Raw genomic sequence first — 20456 nt, 5'->3', positions numbered from 1 at the left:
ATACTTACTTTGGGATGGGATGAATGCTGATTTCTTGATTTCTGTTCACCTGCTGCACAGGGAACTGCACAGAAAGCCCTGGTACAGATACCTCTTCACATCAGTCCCATCCATGACAACTCTGCTGTGATGTCAACATGAGAACAGAGGCACCCCCCCTCCCCCCCCCAAAAAAGCTTCATGGAAAATTCATGGAGGCATTTACCAACTTCTTAAAGCTTGACTTTGGAATTTAAATGGTTTTGGATAGTAACAGACAATCATGCTATTTTTAAAGTTGTTGAAATATATTTTAAAAAAATCAGAAAATGCATTATGAACCCATTGTCAGCACAAACCACAGCTGAGGGTGAACAAAACTTAACATGCTTTCATACTTTCACTGATTTACTATTAAGAATGAAGATTCATTACCACTGAGAGCTGAGTTCCAGCAGGAAATAGTCATTTGCTTAGCCTTTACACAAAGGCAGCAACCACACTAAAAGCCCACTAAGAAATACATCCTTGACATTTGGTTTCAGTACAGAGCAGTGTGCAAACAACAAAGTCATATGAATTATTTTGCACCAGGCACCACAGCTGGAATGCCATGCCATAGTGCTTTTACAAGCCTGAGGTCCACCCCCAGCCATAAGTGTTTATCATCCCAGCACAGAGGCGTAGTTAAGATGCACCCAGATTTATAGCCACAACACACACACATAGGAGTCTGCACAGCACCCTCCCTCTACTGGAGCGACTCCAGCAAAGGGCCATGAAATGATTAAGGCACTGGAGCATCTCTCTTACAAAGGGAGGCAGAGAACTGTTTAGCCTAGAGAAGAGAAGGCTCGTGGCGGTGTATCTTATCGATGTTTATAAATATCTGATGGGAAGGTGTAAGAAAGATGGAGCCAGGCTCTTCTCAGTGGTGCCCAGTGACAGGAAAACAGGCAATAGACACAAACTGAAACTCAGGGAATTCCATTTGAACTTAAGAAAACACTTCTTCTCTGACAGGGGATTGAACACTAGAACAGGTTGTCCAGAGAGGTTGTGGAGTCTCTGTCCTTGGAGATATTTAAAACCCAACTGGACATGGTCCTGGGCATCCTGCCCTAGCTGACCCTACTTGAGCAGGGAGGTTGGACCAGATGGGGGTCCCTTCCAGCCTCAACCGTTCTATGATTCTGTGATTCTTTGTGCATCCAGTTCCATTTTTTTGTCAGCCACATTTTTCACTTCTGCCTGGAAGGAAACACTGTTTCTCGTCAGGGACTCGCACAGACCTAAAACAGACTCTGTAAACCTACCTTCAGTACTGCCAACACTGAGAACGGCTCAGGCATAGCAGTGGAATGTTCACAGAATCCTTGTGATTGCAAGGCCTTCTTGCCTCTGCACAGGCCAGAAAAGCAGTCTTAGAAAACTAGCTTGTGTGTAGACTTCAGCACTGTTCACATCTCAGTTTAGGGGAGCTGATTTCCACCCTGGCAGACCGATTTTGAGATGCATGGTGCAAACTGTGGCCTGGTGTACCTATTCACACCGCAGGTATTGCAGCTGGATTCTTGGCATGCCTGGTGAAAACACACCCAGATTTCTGACCTTAAGTGATGGCAAAGGAGCTTTCCTTCCAGTGAATTTTCCACAAAAGATGTGCTCACGTTCTCTTTCACAGGAGTAATATGGACAAAAAAGGTGCCCCAGCCATATAAACTGCCTTAGTACAGAAGGATGTGTATCTTTAAGTGTGCCTACAGTATCCCTTCCTGCCATTCACACTCCATAAGGTCTATGTATCCAAGCTTCCTCTGTGCTCAGTGGAGAAAAAAAACTATCAGCCTGTCAGCAAACTGTAGGTCACCTCCTCCTATGATAATGGGCTAAGCCATGCTATCGAGTTGACCTTCTAGAGGTGTACACCTTTTAACTGTAAAGGAAGTGCAGGCAAGGAGTTTTGATCCTGGCATCTAAATTTTAGATGGCTGAAGTTAGAGGAGATGAGTCCTTCACCTGACTGAGAGAAATCATAAATTGTAGTACCTACCCAGTTGCTTGGGCTCCAGAGGAGGCCAGGGCCTGGGAGAGAGGTTCTCATCTTGTTAAAGCAGTTCTTACCTGGCTGGTCACTCTTAGGGTACATTCAACTTCTTTATTCCTCAGACTGTAGATTAGGGGCTTTAGCAGGGGGGTGAAGATCCCACAAAGCATGGAAACGATCCTGTCCTGATTGAGTGAGTAGCTGGAGGAAGTCCGTACATATGTGTAAATGGTGGTTCCATAGAAAAGGCATACTACTGTCAAGTGAGAACCACGAGTGGAGAAAGCTTTATGCCTGCCCTCAGCAGAGTTTGTGCACAGGATAGTCAAGAGGATATAGACATATGAGATCAGCGTGACCAGAAAGGCACTGCTTCCAAGGATGCCAGCAACTGTGAGAATTACCAGTTCCCTGGTGTAAGTAGGAGAGCAGGAGAGGGCCAGCACGGGGGAATATCACAGTAATATTGGTCAACTTTATTAGAATCACAGAAAAAGAGTGTAAAAATGAAAGATGTGTGCAACAGAGAATTCAAAAATCCTGCTATCCAGGTGCCAATGGCTAGGTGAGCACACAGTTTCATATTCAAGATATTCATGTACTGCAGCGGATGACATATTGCAATGTAATGGTCATATGCCACCACAGCCAGGAGGAAAATCTCTGTGCCTACAATATCAATGAAGAAGAACAGCTGGAGCATGCAGCCAGTGAATGAAATTACCTTGTTCTCAAACAGCAAGGCCTCCAGCATCTTCGGTACAGTTATAGTGGGGCACAAGACATCCAGGAAAGATAGGCTGCAGAGAAAAAAGTACATGGGGTTGTGCAGGTGAGTATCTGTGCTAATGGCAATAAGGGTTGTGATGTTGCTTGCCAGCGTGGCCAAATAGATGAACAAAAACAGCACAAAGAGAAGAAAACATACCTCTGGAGCATCAGAAAGACCTACAAGAATAAATTCAGATACTGTTGACACGTTGGCCCTCTCCATTTTACCCTTCGTTGTGGAAATGATTTCAGAGATATACCTGGAACAAAGAAGTAGGAACTTTGTCAAAATTGCATCCCTCTTTGAAAGAGTGGGGGGTTTTTTGGTCTGTTTAGCAGTTCAAAAACACTTGCAAGTTTGCCTCACCTCACTCAAAAATCTGAACTTTACTCCCATATACCTAATGTAAAAGGCAAAAAATAGGCATCAAGCATACAGTGATTAATCAAGAATGTTTACTTCATTGTGTGCAATTCATCTTCTCTGACTCTGGAGAGCTGAAGACAAAGATAACAATTTAAGTTCATCTCTATCCACCATCTCTCTCTAAGGCATTTACAGAGAGCCATTCTTTCTGTTTGTGTCAAATGTCTGTCCTAGCCCAGTGGTGCCCAGTAAGGATGTTAGGAGTAGTCAGAGACAGGGTTAATCTTGCCTCAATTCAGGTGGGTATGATGAAGGTAGAGGTCAAGTCAATTTATCAAAGGATTCAACTTCAGCCTTTAGAAGAGAAATTGAAGGGGAGACCTATTTGCAAACTTCAGCTACTCAATGGGAGGTTATAAAGATGAAATCAGACTCTTAGAGATGCATAGAGAAAGGACAAGAGGCAACAGGAACAAACTGCAGCAAGGGAAATTCCAGCTAGAAATAAGAAACAAGAAATTCACAAGAGTGCTACAACATTGGAAGCAGCGCCCAGAGAGGTGGTGGCCTCTTCATCCTTGGAGCTGTTCCAAACTCAGTTAGACAAGACCCTGAGCAACCCAATATAGCTTTGAAGGTAGCCCTACTCTGAACAGAGGGGTCGGAATACAGACCTCTAGAAGTCCTTTCAGCTTAAATTATGTCATGATGCTAATATCATGAAAGGAGTTTAGATGACTAGCTGAAACTAGAGACCTAATTTTTAGGTGAAGTAATGCTAGCACAGAGGAATCCCACCCCCAGTAATCACTGAAAGGGATGGTGTACTCGGAATGCATTTTGTTCTTTCAGCTTTATCTAGTGGGATAAAAAACTGAATATAATCCAGTATCTGATAAAAGACTTCACTTCTTTCTACAAATTTTGCCCTGTAGACTTTCATAACAACAGTATCATCACTTTTAGGATCTACTCGGACATTTAATTTTTTCCCCTCTCCCAGTGCATAGAAGTCTAGGCAGACTTGGCATTGAAGGATCTTTCCATATACTTTGCATTACTATATTAAACAGTAAATCAGTACTTGCAAGAATGACTTATGCACTGGTTCTATAGTGAGAGCCAGCAAGACTGTTCTAGCTGAATCTTATGCAGGAAATTCTTTACTGATAACCTTTAGAGCAATTCATTACCATGATCAGCCAAGTCGTATGCACTCTGCAGGCAACGCCAAGGAACACAGGGGAAAAAAGAAAGTCTTATTCACATCCTTATTTTGAAACCTGGATCACAATGATGACATGGTGTAAATAACATAATATATTGTCACTTGTAAGAGATACAAAGAAACAACATAAAATAGGTAACTATGGTACCCAATTTAAAGCAGGATCATCTCTTGCCTCTCATTCTCACAGAAGCTTATTTCCAGCTTGAAAAGGACTAAGGTCAGACCTTAAAATAGCATAAGAAATGTTTTAGTCAGCAGGAACACATGGTGGTTTAAATCACAGCATCATGTATTCTTAAAATGGGGAAGTCATTCAGGTGAAATACAATGGAAAATGAACACAGAAATACTCACTGCTACAAGGAATTCATTGCTGGTAATATACACTGATCTGTATCTCCAGGAAATTTAACTGTCCTTTTTTCTCTTTCCATATCTAATAAGAATATCTTCACATAACAGAAAAATTATTTCACTGTTGACTTAGGAAACACCAATCTGTTAAGCAAGTGATCAAACCAAATTTGGCAACATAGGAATAGTTATGCAAACATCCACAAACATTGGCAAAATCGCTGCTTCATTGCAAGAGTAAATGTCTTTTTTTTTTTAATGAGGTTTCATAAATATGTGTTGAGGGTAGTATCTGGAGAGGACTGTCTCTGAGGCTTTCTTGGATGCTATCTTTATTGGGTGTGGGAGGCTTTTTCAGAATATTATCAAAAGGTCAAGGGAAGCTAGACATACGATAGAAGTATTTCATCATCCTGAATCCTTTCGTTCCTATGTCTTTCATGTTCTAGGACCTTTCTATAGGTGGTTTGGAACTTAAGTCTACTCTCGGGAAAAGGAAATAGATGGTGTCTTTCTCTTTAGGTCCTACAACTCTACCTCATGGGCCCTTCCAGGTTACTGAAGTTTTATATCTCAAGAGAGTCCACAGTTTTAAGTGACTTCTTTACAGTAAACTACAGCCTTAAGAAGACTTGTTCACAAATGGTTTTTTAAGCCAGTTTGTCTTAGTGTGAAGTTTGAAATCAACCACTTACACAGATTAGGCCAAAATAAATGTGGCAACAGCTCCCCAGCAAAAGAACATACCTTAGGAAAGGGCAGTGGTAACACATACATTCCAAGTCTTTGCAGACTAAAGAACAGATCCTGAATGACTGCTGTGGAAGTGCTGTAATGGCTTTGCAAGGACAGCTAGCACAGCATCCTCTAAACTCCTTCTGTGTTGATTTTATGAACAATATCCAATTCTTTCACAGGAGCAACCTTTTAATTTTGTACAGCTCCTCCTGAAAAGACAACAGGTAAACCACTTGTGAAATCTATGCACTACTTGAAGTGGATGTGTACCCAGGCATAAGAATGAACACAAATTACCAGCACTACTTGGGAGAACAATCAAAAAATCCCACTCTTGTTCCAGAACTGGATGCACAGGATGGTGTATATGTTGCTGTTCCAACACTACCAACCAATAACTTTTGCAGTGTTAACATGGATAATATTGTTTATCAATCACTCCTAAAGTCTGTTCTCTATGATTGCAGTGTGTGACTCATAAAATTAAGACTCCCACGTATGTGTTAGAAGATATGCTGGGATTCTCTAGGGATTACCAAACACAGGTCTCCCCTGGAATGCTTGCATAGACCTTCAGCTGGAATAAATTCATGAGGTCCAGTTCTCTTTCTGTGTACTGCAGTAAGCCCTAGGACCATCAGAAATCACATATCCCATGAAGTTTCGAAACAGAGAATGGAGGTAATCAGTATGCAATAAACCCAACAGATGCCAGAAATAGACAGTGAACAGATAAATCTCATGTACACCTAGGAGCAGAACTAGGGCTGTGCCCTTCCATCTTCCCAAACTGGCTTAATGGGATCTCCACTAACTGAAAACTTCCTGAGTTACCCATCTTTTGTTGGACAGCCACAAGAGGGCGATACTTCATGAAAATCTCTATGTGATACAAGGCTCCAAAATCCATTGCTGTACGGATAGTCAAGCGATGATGTGCTAACACTAGCCAAACGAATGGACCTCCTGCCTGTGAGATATTCCCTTTCTGCTACTTTTAATCGGAGACCTTACAGCTAGATCCCAGTGCAGATAATCCAATCCTGTTACAATGCAATGTCTGACATTCTGCCAAACCATACATTGCTAGCCATCAGCATGAAGTATGTGGTATAGCTAACTATCTCATCAAAATGTACACTTATAAAAGGTAGTGGTGTAGTTATATGTGAAAGTATAAACAAGTTCAATGAGCGGTTCACGTCATGTATCTCAGGAACCTCTTTTAGGTTGGGACACATTGCTCCATCAAGGTGAGATTCTCCCGTGACTATAGAGAGTTTTGGGCTGCTGGCTCTCAATGCCACATCTAGTTTTCAGATGTGTCATTGTAGGCATATTCTTAGTTGTATTGGTTAATTAAAAGTAGAAACACAGGACAATATCTGAGATATGGTCTTAGCCAAATCTAATCAGGCCTTCCAATTAACCAGGCTGGTTGTGATGTTGTTAGCCCAAGACTAAAAAGGTCTAGGTTTGTGAATACAATGTTACTGACTCCCAAGATGCTTGTGAACTCTGTGCCACTATTATGTACCAAATGCAAGTGCAGTCTTCAAGCCCTCAGGAAAATATCGGCAATTACCAAAAGCTCCCTCAGCTGTGTCTGTATTATGCTGTTCTTTTTATCAGTTTTGTCATATGGTTACCAAGGCCTAGTGAATTTTACATAAGTAGAGAAATATTTCATAAGAATAGCATTACTAGCCTCTATGTATTCTAGGTACTGAAATATTCAGTCCATACGCAATAATTTCAATACTTGTGAAGTATTACTCAGGAAAAAAAATGAGGCCTTTAACCCAATTGCAAGTAGATGTTACATATTGCTTGTAAAAAGGGTATTCTGCCTCTGGGTAAAAATCCAATTTCACAAGTAGTGCTCTTCACCTATGAGTACTTCAAAGTAGTTTAGAGGTACTTCGGTGGTGCAACTCCTTCAAATGTTACTATTTCAGACCCCTAACTTGCTGGATATATGTAGTACAGTGTAAACTCCTTGTTTCAGATCTTATTAATCCAAAGGGCTCTATCATCCAAAGCCATCTGCTACTACTCAACCTGCTTATTTTGTTATGGCCGCCACAGGAAATTTCTAATTGAGGATGTGCACTTTAAAGTTGCAGTTCTTCCATTCTGTTTTATGATGAAATGGTAATTAAAAAAAAAAATCTTAGGAGTCTATATATGCGTGCACTAGTAGATGATATACTGGGCCCAAATAATCCCAGGCCTGCTGGGGGAGCAATTTAAATCGAAAGTTTTTAAACACACACCTCTGAATTCAGTGAGTCCTTGGAAAAATAGTTCTTCCTTTGAGCCCTACTTTCCAGGTCAACACCTCTCTGGGGCTTTTTTGGTTGCAAAAAACTTAGCCCTGGCCCTCTTGGCCCACCGGGAGAGTCTCTCTCCCTCTGCCAGTTCAGAGGCCTGGCTGTGGCCAAGACTGCGCACCCTGCAGCTCTCAATTGTGTCTAATCTGCATTCACGTTGCAGATTCCCTACCAAACTCCTGCCCTGCCAAAGGCACCTACTCTCCAAAAGGGTCCAAAAGTTCAGGATGTTTGGGGGAACCGAAATCTGGAGTTTCATCTTGATCCACAGTGCAGGAAGCAGGACAGAACAAATAAGCAGCCATCCCCCCTGGTGCACAGCCACACATTTTTAAATCTATACATTCATTATTATCGCAATTTCCTGGCTGTTTTTTTTTTTTCCTAGATTTTGATTCTTAGCTTTGGATCTCAAAGCAAATAGAAAGCTCAGAAGGAGAGGAAAAGTCTTTTTATGCATGCAATACTGCTGTTAAGATTCATTTAGGCCTCTTTTTTTCCTCACTGTGAATGCTATTGCATTATGTAACCCTGCAGACTGGTGCTTCCACTGAGGATCGTTAGCCTTATACCTGAGGATCTGTCACTATGGGGTTTACACAGGCAGCAGGGGCAACTGTTTGCCTGGAGAAGGACTTTGTTCACCCCCCTCATGCCACACCAGAACTATGTTCCTAGTGTAATGCAATCAAAGCAATCTGATATTGACTAATAGTGGGATTACTGAGCTTTGTCAGGTCTTGAGCTTGCCAGCTAAGGATGCTCCTTATACTCCAGGCCAATTACAGACTTAGCTGCTGACTTTAGACATGAGGCTGAAAACAATCCTTTTCCCTTTCATGGCCATTTGCGTTTCATAGAGATAAGATGCTCTGAGATAGTTCTGTTGGAAGGGAATAATCCCTCATTGCAACTCACATTGCAGGTGGGCTCCATACTCACTGCTAGGCTCCCTCAAAATGTTGCTTATTCTAAAATTAAATTAAAAATTAGGTTTCTAATCAAACCTTTGTCCCATATTTTCCAGGTTCTGCAAAGAAGATGGAGTAGCAAGAAGAAATCTGCAGAGTAGGATGCCTGGGACAACAGAAGAAAACAGTGAAACTTGTGACTTGGCCTTATCTTTGCCAGGAACCATTCCTGAGTTTACTCCCTTTGCTATGTAGACCAGATTCTTCAGTCAGCTGTGTGTCATCCCAGCAAAAAACAGAATAGTTCAAAACCAGCTTAGTCCAGGCAGTTTTAAAACTGCACCCTCAATAGTGCAATGCAGCCAGCTCTGTTTGACCCATCATCTTTAAATGAAATAGATTAGACCAGGGTCTCTCTGGTTTTCTTGAGATACAACAAAAGCATTGTAGAAATCCTGCCAGTTTTCACAGGATGCTTCTCCTTTAAGGCAGTCTCTCACCATCCCTAGATTAGAGCAATAATCAATCTGACTGTAAAATGAGAGAGCTGCGAATTTCGAGGAGTGAAAGAACTTGAGATTTTAATGATGCACACTGGAGCCAATTTAAACACACTTGCAAACTCATTTGCCAAGTTGCATCATTGCAACTTGTCAGGCACAAGTTTTTTAACTGTACCTACTGAGACCTTATTAAAGTCATCCTAAGTAATTTCCTGGAAAGACAAACCAATTATATTAAAATGCTTGCTGTGAGTCTGTAGACACAGGCTCCTTTTAAAACTGTAACCTACTCGGAATTTGTATTTGGCTTCCCTGTCATAGTCGGAGTGATTATTTCAATTCAATACATGCAATAATCTGCATAGTGTTTCCTCATAGAAAAGCAAAAAAGTCACAGACATTTCCCCTGGAGGAAAGGTAGAGCTTAAAAAAAGAAACCAGGAAATTAGAGTTTCACAATTACAGATCAAGCAATTTAAAAAAATCTGAAATTCCACACTTTTGGTCTTATGGCTATGTTAGAATCCATCAAATATTACTAGTCATCAGTTAATAAGTATCAGCCTGATGTGCCTGCTTTCCACAGTCTCTCCATTTTGCCTCACCAGCACAAAATGTCTTCTTAGAGGGACACATCTTCATGCTGAGAGAAATCAAACTGGCAGTTGAGAAATCCAGTGTTGAAGTCCATCACTGCCACAGGTTATGAAACAGGTTTCCCTTTCTGGAAAAAAGAACTTCTAAAATAAAATAGTTGAAATCTGACAGTATACATAATCCAGCCCAATTTGTTCTCTCTCCTGCCACCTCTCTCAGGTTATTAGGCAGAGCAGAGGGGTTGCCTTGGGCAACAGATTACTAATGGCAGCAAAATTGCCAAGACCCCAACACAGCAGAATCCTGGAAAATTTCAGTGGGGGATAAATGGAGGTGGTTACTGAAGGAGTAGGACAGGGAAGAACAGCCCCCTCCCAAAAATTGGCAATTGTGTCCTTGTTTTTCCGTATCCTTAGTAGCGAGCAATAAATTCCAGCTCTTCAGGGCTGTCCCTGCACAACTCTGTGGCCTACTTTCAGGTTTGGCAACAAAATTCAACTGCTGAGAAGCCTGTCAGCCAACCCTTCAGCTCTGCCAGTGCAACTCTTATCCCAAACCCTGCCCGACAAGCACCCCACAGTTCCATTAAGGATGCCAAATTCTATTTTCCACTGCCATGTTCCCTACTATATCAAAGATCAAGAATACCTCCATCCCAGTTCCCCCATATGCATCAACTGACAGACCCAAGTGAAGGCTGCTACCTACAGACTTGGAAATACAGAGCTCAGTCCCCTGTCCTGGAAAGACCTTTGGCATCCCAGACTATTTTCACACAATGTTAGACCACGCAGAGATACCACTTGCCCCCACCAGTGAATATGAGCTCTAACTTTATTATGATGCACTGCCTTTCAGATTGGAAAAAAACTCAGGACTGAGGATAAGCTGGCTGCTGTTGCAAGGCTATGGCTGAAGGCATAGTCCAGGAGGTGGGGGAACTTGTATGTGCTGGTGGCCAGACAGGCTACAGCCAACACCGAGGGGGTCTGTGAGGTAAGTGCCAAGATCTGGCTGAACTCATGGAGCAAGGGACTCAGCTGAGAAAGACTCCAGAGGCTGTTTGGAGAAAAAAAATAGTCCCACTGTGGTGGCCTGGTTAGATTGTGCATGAGAACACTGACTCTGGATGGAGGGAAGGCAAAGAAAGGGAGTAGGAGACTAAAAGGAGACGTGACTCAGCCTAGTGGCAGGAGAAGAAAAGAATAATTGGAGCAAGTGACAAAAGTGAGCATCAGAAGTGCAGTTTAGGGCGCTACCTAGATAAACTCAAACAGCTGGAAGTCCAGACTGGCATTCAACCTAGCCTCCACAGGTAATGACATGAATGAATGCTCATAATGGCAGAACTGAGCTGAGGCCAGGCTTTATCTTATTTCAAGCAATAACAGGCTGTGAGGTGATCAGAAATTACAAAAAAGTCATTTAGACATCCTCTGCAGACATGTCCCAGGTTTGTAGATGGCTAACTCTGCTCCTAAATTCACTGTTTTCACCATTCTGTTATTTCTCCCTGAAGTCTAGATGAGCCCCCCCCAGTTTTAGGCCATAGCCACCACTGCAATTTCAGTCTGCTCTCACCCCCATGCAGATCTGAAGACATCTTTCCCAAAAGCTGTTCCTGGGAGGTAATTACATACTCAATTATTTTCAGTTGATAAATCTTGTGTGCTTAGAGATGTATGCGATGGACACACACATGCAGAATTACCACTACCTTAATAGCCCCAGTATTCCTCCACACATCCCACAGTGCCTCCATTTTCCCATGGGTTCCCTTCCCTCTTCCAGCACATATTCCAAGGAGAGAGGAAAAAAAAACAAAAAAACCCAGCTCTGTAAGTGCTCCTATTCCCATGTTTTTAGGACTTCCTTTTAAACCAACTGCCCAGCTAGTCAGCTGGTATAGTTTGACTTTGATCCACTGTTACATTTTAGATTGAGAAGCACTTCCAGTTTCAAAAGCATGTTTCATATGAACTTTGTCTAGTTTCATTTAACTCAAAATACACTATATTATTACATATTATATGACTGTATTACAATGTCTATGATATACATATTGAAAATTATCTTAATTTCAATAAAGAAATTAATGATTCAAAATGAAGCATTTTGATTTCTCCATTGAAATTTAGCATAATTGACCAGGAAGACATTTCAGTGTTTCAACATTTCTCTCTAATGCAGAAGGCAGGTTAGAGAAGTAGGAATTCACCACTGAATAGAAGTATCATTTGCCCAAAGATGGGAGATCTTTGGAGATCAGCCTCCACCACAAATATCAATGACTGCCCCAATGCTGCTGATATATATTATCAGGTATATATTTATATCTATGAATTACAGTAAGAATGTAGAGTGACCAGCTCAGATTTATGGAATTATTTCAAGTCTACACTACTGCAATTTAATCCTACCCTGAGTTCTGATTTTGGATCACATCACATCTGACTCAGGGAGCTGGCTCTTAGAGAACAAAAAGCCACTGGTTTGGCCATGAAAGTAGCACAGAGGAGGAAACTGAACCTGCTAGATGGCTTTGAATATCTTAAACACCAGCACAGGGAGAGAAGGTGTGCAGATATGACTCACTGCTGTGGAGGTAAGCTCTCTGATGACCATCTACCTGTCTTTTTCTAGAAGAGTAGTATTGTACATTGCTCTTCCCGGAGACCTTTAAATATACACAGTAAAATAAAATGATGTCTGTGATTTCTTTTCAAGCTATTTCCTTCCTTTGAGCTGGCAGTCCACTGAAAAAGACAGTTTTGGACAACTCAGAAATCTGGCTTAAAAAAATCTCACATATCAATGTTGCACTGTCCTTATCTTGAACAGAGAAGTATGAAAACTGTGAACTTCACATATCTGATGATACTTAATAATCAGAAACAAGAGATAAACCTTGAGCTTCAGCCTCTGCAGCAACAGAAAGATGACAAATAGCAGGACCAAAAGGTTATACTGTCACACACTTTTTCCTACTTTTTAGGACTGTCAGGCCAGTGGGATAATAGTGCACATAGTCCAAATGTTTTTACTACCCTGTGCATATTCTAATTTTAGCAATATTGAAATAAATGGCTTCTGAGATAGCAATGACCTTTAATCATCACTACTTGATCAAAATTCAGACTATAACATACTGAAGATAAGTTTTCTCCTTAGCCATGTGTCTTTGGGCAAAAATAATTACGTTTCTCAGTCACATTACCTCTCAGTGTAAAATATGCTGGCAGCAGTCTGACAAAAAGAGACTTGTAAAATCCTTCTTTAGTGTGCCACAGATGATCACAGGGACACAAGCTTTGCCATCTGTATGCACAGCTTTAAGGAGAGAAAGTCAGGGGAAATAAAAGCCCTAACAGACATGCAGTGGAATGCAAAGGGAATCTGCAAGACCTCTTTCCATCTCACTTTGACTGTAAGCCTCATGCAGAAGCAGGGACCTCTCACCTGTCTGAGATTAATTCTGTCACTTTCAGCTCAATAAAGACTTAAACTCCTTCTGCCAACTGAGGGACAATATTCAAAAACTCAGCCAGAAGGGATGGAACATCTATTAGTGACACAACACCTATCCCTAGAGCTAGCTTAGTTGAATTGATAAAAGGATTCCAAAGCCTTTCCCAACTTTCTCAACTTCCAGAAATGATTTGCATTTATTCTCAAAACCACATTGATGACAGATGTGTAGTTGGTAAGTCAAAAAAAAAAAATACTGAAATAAGATTGTAAGTGAAAGAACACTTCAGCTTGCTTAAATTTCAAATTATGTCCAATGTCCTTAAAATAACTACCAGTTCACTCAGTTGCCTCAAGTTAACTGATGATATGTAGAGGTGAAAAGCAGGAATAAGTTCTTGTTACTTTACAATAGTAGCAAAATTAGAAGTAAACCTTTTTGAATTTCTGTAATTTTTTCATGTTTCCAGGCAGAATAGGAAAAAAGGAGGTAGTCATGACTGACAGAAGAGAGAGATTTGACAGAAGAGGGAGAGTTACTTTCCCTAGTGTTTGGGGGGTGAAAACACAGGTGTCTATTCTCTAAGATTTCCTTTCCAGAACTTCAGGTTCTTCGTGTTACACTGGAAGAGGATACTCCTTTCATATACTGAAAACATAGCAGAAACAGCCATAAAATTCAAATCACATTTTTCTCCTCTTGAATATCTTTGAAAGCTTTTTCTCATCTTGATGGACTGGTGGTTTTCCTATAAGGGCGAACGTTCCTAATAGAACAGAGAACTGAAATGCTGTGCCACACACTCCTCAGCCAGGAGTCCCGTTTGTGCTTGGAACTTGGAAGTTAAAAGTAAGGATTCCTCCAGGTTTCAGTAGCAGAGGAACACAATCTTTCAAGATAAAAATTGAATATACAACCAGTTAAAAGTCTATCTAAAATCACTTCTAACAATTAAGTACCTTTCCAAATCTCACCCTTAGAAGCTGATCAAGTCTTCCTTGGAAGTCCTACTCTTTGTATCAAGGTTTTGATAAATTTTCCCCAAAGTTCTCTTTCTATCAGTTCTTCTGAATTTTCTCTACTATGACCTAAAACTCTCCTCAGAGCATCCTTCACCTCCTTATTCCTTAGGCTGTAGATTATAGGATTCAGCACCAGAGTCACCACTGTATAGAACAGAGAGGCCCATTTATCTCAGTCCAGTGAGTAGCTGGACATTGACCTAACATACATAAAAACAGTAGTCCCATAAAACAACAAGACAGCTCTCAGATGGGTGGCACATGTGGAGAAGGCTTTGTGTCTGCCCTTGGAGGAGTGGATCCTCAAGATGGTGGAGATGAGATACATACAGGAGATTAGAATTGCCAGAGATGCAAAGATGCTATGAAATATACCAAAAATATGAAGTACCATCTCATTGCTATAGGTTTCAGAGCATGAAAGCTAGATCATAGAGGGAAAGTCACTGAAGTAATGACTGATAACACTGGAGTTACAGAAAGAGGATGTGAAGGTGGAGATAGTTTGTGCAAGTGCATGGACAAAGCCAATGAAATAGGAAATGATTACCATCTGTGTATAGGCTTTTGAGGACATGACAGTTGCATAAAGTAGAAGGTTACAGACAGCCACGCGCAGTCATATGCCATTACTGCCAGCAGGAGACACTTAACACGAGCCACGAGGAGAAAAGTGAATAGCTGTGCCACACAGGCACTGATTGAAATGGCTCTCCTCACTGCTGAGGAGTTCACCAGCAACCTTGGGGAGATAGCTGAGCAGTAACAGAAATCCACAAAAGCCAAGCTACTGAGGAAAAGGTACACCGTGTATGAAGCCGGGGGAATCAACCTTGATCTACGTGATCATTCCAAGATTCCCTATTAATGTGCTTAAAAAAAAAAGCAAGTTACCTTCACCTCTTGGCTTTGTTAGTCCAGAGGGAATAAGCCTCAATGGCCACATAGTGATTCCTCTCAGGCATGTTGGTAGCACACTCATGTTATCTCCCAACAAGAAACTGATTCAACACCTAGAAGTAATGGGAAAATGGCAACACACAATTTATTTTCTCAGTAGTCACAAGTATGGGGCATTTTCATCATAGCTTCTGACCAGACTTCTTTAATTATGCATTGAAATGACCTGTGATACAAGGGAGTACTGTTCCTATTTTTCAGGTCAGATAAGAAAGCCCAGAAAGATGAGATAGTTTATTTAAAAGACAACAACAGCACTGTGAAACACTAGTCCTTCTTTCTGTATTGCCGTCACCAATATATTTTTGCCTGTTAACTAATCCCCAACCCCACCCCCAACTGGCCCTAACCTAACCTCAACCAGCCCTAACCACAACCCTAAATGGCAGACCCTAACCCTCTAACCCAATAACAGGGTGACCAAGTGCCTCCAAAAACCACCCTGCCTAGAAAACACCCAGCTCCAAGCCAAAGCTCCACACTCACGCAGGCAGTGATTGATCACCACCTTGCAGAGCATCAGGGACTGACGGGGGGGAAAAGAAACCCAGCTGGGGGCACAACCCCAGCTGTGTGTTTTTTGTTTGTTTAAAAAAAAAAAAAAAAACAACATCTAAGAAATTTTAACTAGAGCCTGGAAAAAGAAAAGAACATGCATACAAGATTAGACACACTAACAACCCCACCCAACAACCAAACAACTGCCCACTCACTCCCATCCCAGCCATTCATCACCCCTACTAATAGAACCATCTCCTTCCATCCTTTCTTAAAGGTAACACTGTACTGGCATAAATAAGAATCCCCCCAAATGGCCACCCAATCAAAAAAGAGTTTAAAGAAAAGAATACTTTTACTTCTTACTGAAACCCCCCCAAGAAGTTTCATGGATACGTTATTCTGCTCTGGCCACTGCCATTACTACACACCTCTCAACCCTCCCTCTCCCCCCAAACACACACACAAAAATGGCAGCACAGAAGACACTGCCAGCCAGAAAGACCTATGATGCCACAACCGTGCAGCTCTGATGCTCTGGATGAGCCCACGAAAGAGTTAGATGCCACCACCCGTGACGGAAAAGGGCCAGCAAAGCTGGGAAAAGCAATGCAGAAGAGGCCAGCAAGAAAGACCTGAGGCTGTGACAACACCGGGGAGAAAACCCTGAAAGGGCGCCAGGAAGACACAAAACAAGAGCAGGCTCAGAAGAGGTCTGGCCGATGAGGCCTCGATGATGGCTGCAAAGATGACTGACTGCAAACAGCCATGATGTGAAGTCAGAGCAACAGACCACCCCCTTCAGCTGCCTGCACAGAACAAGACACAATCCATTGGAGCGATGCTGATGAGTCAGGCCAGGCAAAAAGACAGTGGATGCCTGCCACACTAGTGCTGCAGAGCATGGACTGTGCTCCTTGAGCACAACAAGCAAGAGCAACATCAAGACCTGAGCAAAAGAGAGTACAGCTACAACACACACCACAGACTGCACTACAACACAGACACAGGCTGGAGCTGCTCTGCCTAGCATATCCTCACTTTCTGCCATGCACACCCCACTGCCTCACACACACATCCAGAACAACCATCCACTCTACACTGAACATCAGCACACACCTGCACACACACACACACACAGTCAAAACACCCCAACACCCTTTGCCCATCAACTTAGCTCTTCCAGTGCTCTGCATCACCATCGGTCCTCAAGAGCCATCCTCAATGGCAGACCTGTCCTCTCCGATCTTCCTTTGCTTGCCACATTTGCCTTCACCTGCCAAACCAGAGCACAAGAAGTCACCCCCATGCCAGTTGGCTCCAGCCTCACCTGCAAGAGCACTCTCCACCAAAGCACCATGGGTGCTCCACTCACCTGAAGTGCGCCAATTCCAAACACCAGCATCCTGGCTGCAGGGAAGCCCATGGCACCTGGAAAAAGCAAAATAATGAAGCGACTCTTCTGGCAGGCAGCGCTCACCAGCCCTACAATGCCCAACACCAATCCGCTCACCTGAAATCCTCAGCCATGCTTGGGAAAGGCCCACACCATACCTGAAAAAGCACAGCAAAAGACATCACCAAGAGGCAACCCGGCATCACCCTACCACGCCATCAGATTCTGACCCAACAAGCTCCCCCTCTTACCTGCTCGGGCTCTTCTCAGCACTCTACTTCTCCTCTTCACAACTTCCTGCAAAACCTGAGACAACCACACCTTGAGGTGATGCCAAAACCACACCCCACCACAACAGTACCTCACTACAACACCTTTGCCTGCTCTGCTCACCCATCTTGACTGCTGGGCCATTGGCCGCCACGCCAAGGCCCACCAGGCACCCGTAAAACCAGAACAGCGCCAACGAGACAACAGCCCTACACTGGGCTCTGCGTCCTCTCTCAGACCAACACTCACCTTGCCCTGCTCCTCCCGGACGCAAGCAACTTGCTCTCCACAAGGCTCCACACCTACAAGCACAAAGCAAAAATTAACCAGGGAACCACTGACCACAACACTCCTTCCAACAAGGAATCTCTAGCTCACCTTCTTACGGCATTCCCCTTCCTTCCTCCATCTCCCTCAAGAGATCCAAACACTAATCCGCATCTGCAAAAAAGCAATGTAAAATGGAACACACAGATGCTGACCAATCACTATTCCAGCCCATCACTGCCACACTCCACGCACTACCATTCCTAACACCCACAGGCAAGGCAGCTCCAGCCCCGAACAGACACACAGACACAAACATGAAGGAAAGCCCTATGCAAAAAGAACTATTCCCATGCATAAGATGCTGCCAGCCAAAAAGCCCTACAATGCCACAACCACACAGCTCTGATGCTCCGGACGAGCCCACGGAAGAGTCAGACGCTACTGCCTGTGATGGAAAGGGGCCAGCAAGGAAGACCTGAGAAGAGTGATGCAGAAGAGGCCAGCAAGGAAGACCTGAGGCTCTGATGATGCAGGGAAGAAAATCCTGAAAGGGCGCCAGGAAGATGCAAAACAAGAGCAGCCTCAGAAGAGGAACAGCCAAGGAGGCCTCAATGATGGCTGCAAATGGCCACGATGCAAAGCCAGAGTGACACGCCACCCCTTTTAGCTGCCTGCACAGAACAAGATGCTATCCATTAGCACAATGCTGATGAGTCAGGCCAGGCAAAAGACAATGGATGCCTGCCGCACTAGCGCTGCAGAGCATGGGCCACACTCCTTGAGCGCAAACAAGAGCAACATCAAGACCTGAGCAAAAGATAGCACAGCTACAACACACACCCCATAGACTACTCAACAACACAGACACAGGCTGGAGCTGCTCTGCCTACCACACCCTCACTTTCTGCCATGCACACCCCACTGCCTCTGCCTCACACACAGCACTCATCCAGAGGAGTCCTCCATACTACACAGTATGTCAGCACACACACCCAAGACACATCAACACTTTGCTCCTCACCTTAGCTTTTGCAGTGCTGTGTGTCACACCATTGGTCCTCAAGAGGCATCCTCAATGGCAGCCACATCCTCTCTGATCTTCCTTCGGTCACCACATTCGCCTTCATTGCCTGTCAAACCAGAGCACAGGAGATCACCCCCATGCCAGCCAGCTCCAGCTGAAGAGCACCCTCCACCAAAGCGCCACTGATGTTGTGCTCACCTGTGCCGCACCAACTCCAGACTCCAACATCATTGCTGTGGGGACACCCATGGCACCTGGAAAACCAAGACAAAGTTACTATGCTGCCAGGTAGCGCTGACCAGCCCTACAACAACTGAAACACCATTCTGATCACCCATTCTACCTCACCTGAAATCCTCAGCCATGCCTGCAAAAGGCCAACATAGTACCTGAAGAAGCAAAGTAGGCAGCCCCAGAAGCCAGGGTAGGGATCAGAAGCAGAGCCACAAAAGGGCAGGTGGCACTAGGTTCACAGGCATGGATATAAGAAAGGAGCTGCCAGGCAAGACTGCAAATTGGTTCCTGGTGGTTCCGAGAAGTACAACCGTTTCTTCTCTCTCAGCACTGAGGCTTAGCCAAGAAGAGAGGTGAGTTCATTAGCTGAGGGGAGGTTGGTTTTTGAGCTCTTCAGGCACATGGGCTTACTCACAGTCCGCTTTGCTTTCCGACGAGGTGACTTCCTTTCTCATCCTACTGCAGTTACAGGAAGGGAGAAGGCTTCCTTCCCTCTTCATACAAAATCTAGACTCTTCTACAAGTCTGCATACTACAGAAAAACCCCACAGTTTCTCCCTGAACAGGGCTGACAGTATTTCTGAGGAGCAGCAAAACATCCAGCAAGCTAGAAACCAGACTAGCTGATGAGAGCAATACCTCACACAGATCCACCTTACTGGAGATAAAACACACAGCCACCACCTAGGGTGTAAGTGTAGAAGGAAATGTTTTCCCAGGACCCCTGCTCTCTTCTCTTGTCTGCAGTCCAGCAGAGGCACAAACAATGCCTCAAGCATCAGCATGCTCAAAGAGCCCAGTGATGAAGTTAGGCCCCTTCCACAACACACAAACACCAGAAAGCAATACTGACAATTAACAGAGGATACAACTGCACACTCAGAAACCCTCATCCACCTCTAAACACCTCACACCAAGATACCAACACAAAACCAAAACTGCCTGCTATAAGCAATTTTCTGGCATGCTCACAACTCCACCTTCAGCCATCTCATTGCTCTAACATTAAGGAATGGCCTTTGCTTCTCTAAATGCAGCAGTAAGTCTTTCTGGATAGTTTCACTTCCAACAAATGCTGTTATTTCCCAAGGCAATTCCAGAGCACTACCCCCAAAGAGAGCAGAGACTGTATGAATGCCCTGGGTTTATGTAACCCTAGCCTCACCCACTGCCCTACCCACAAGCCCTTGGAAGGGGAGGGGCAAACCACTGGCAGCCATAAATACATAGGGCTAGGTAAGAGCAAGGCTTTTGCTTCCACTCAGTAGCTGGGCAACAGAGCACAGAAAGGCTAAACAGACCTGTGATAAAATGGACCATCTTCTTTGTTACTAAGACTTCATATACTGTATCCATAATATCAGGAGGTATGTTATTAAGCTTTTTTTACCCAAACTAGCACTAGCCTTTGCACTAAAAACTAAAAATCAGTTCTGCTTATGCTTAGAAAGAAAGCTACAAGATTCAACATAACCTGTTAAG

At 43.4% G+C, this 20456-nt stretch overlaps 1 long non-coding RNA gene across 1 annotated transcript; it reads right to left on the bottom strand.

Moving 5' to 3' along the window:
- Positions 1-17609: 17609 nt before the first annotated feature.
- LOC135329236 (uncharacterized) lies at positions 17610-19263 on the bottom strand. Its single transcript, XR_010390603.1, has 4 exons — positions 18939-19263; positions 18738-18846; positions 17825-17887; positions 17610-17748 (listed from the first exon to the last, which is right to left on the bottom strand). It is a non-coding gene; the product is annotated as an uncharacterized LOC135329236 (long non-coding RNA).
- Positions 19264-20456: the final 1193 nt, after the last annotated feature.

Source organism: Dromaius novaehollandiae, chromosome 9 (assembly GCF_036370855.1).
Source record: "Dromaius novaehollandiae isolate bDroNov1 chromosome 9, bDroNov1.hap1, whole genome shotgun sequence".
Lineage (NCBI taxonomy): Eukaryota > Metazoa > Chordata > Aves > Casuariiformes > Dromaiidae > Dromaius > Dromaius novaehollandiae.
The sequence above is the reverse complement of the archived record's forward strand: the minus strand, read 5'-3'. Positions and strand labels throughout refer to the sequence as shown.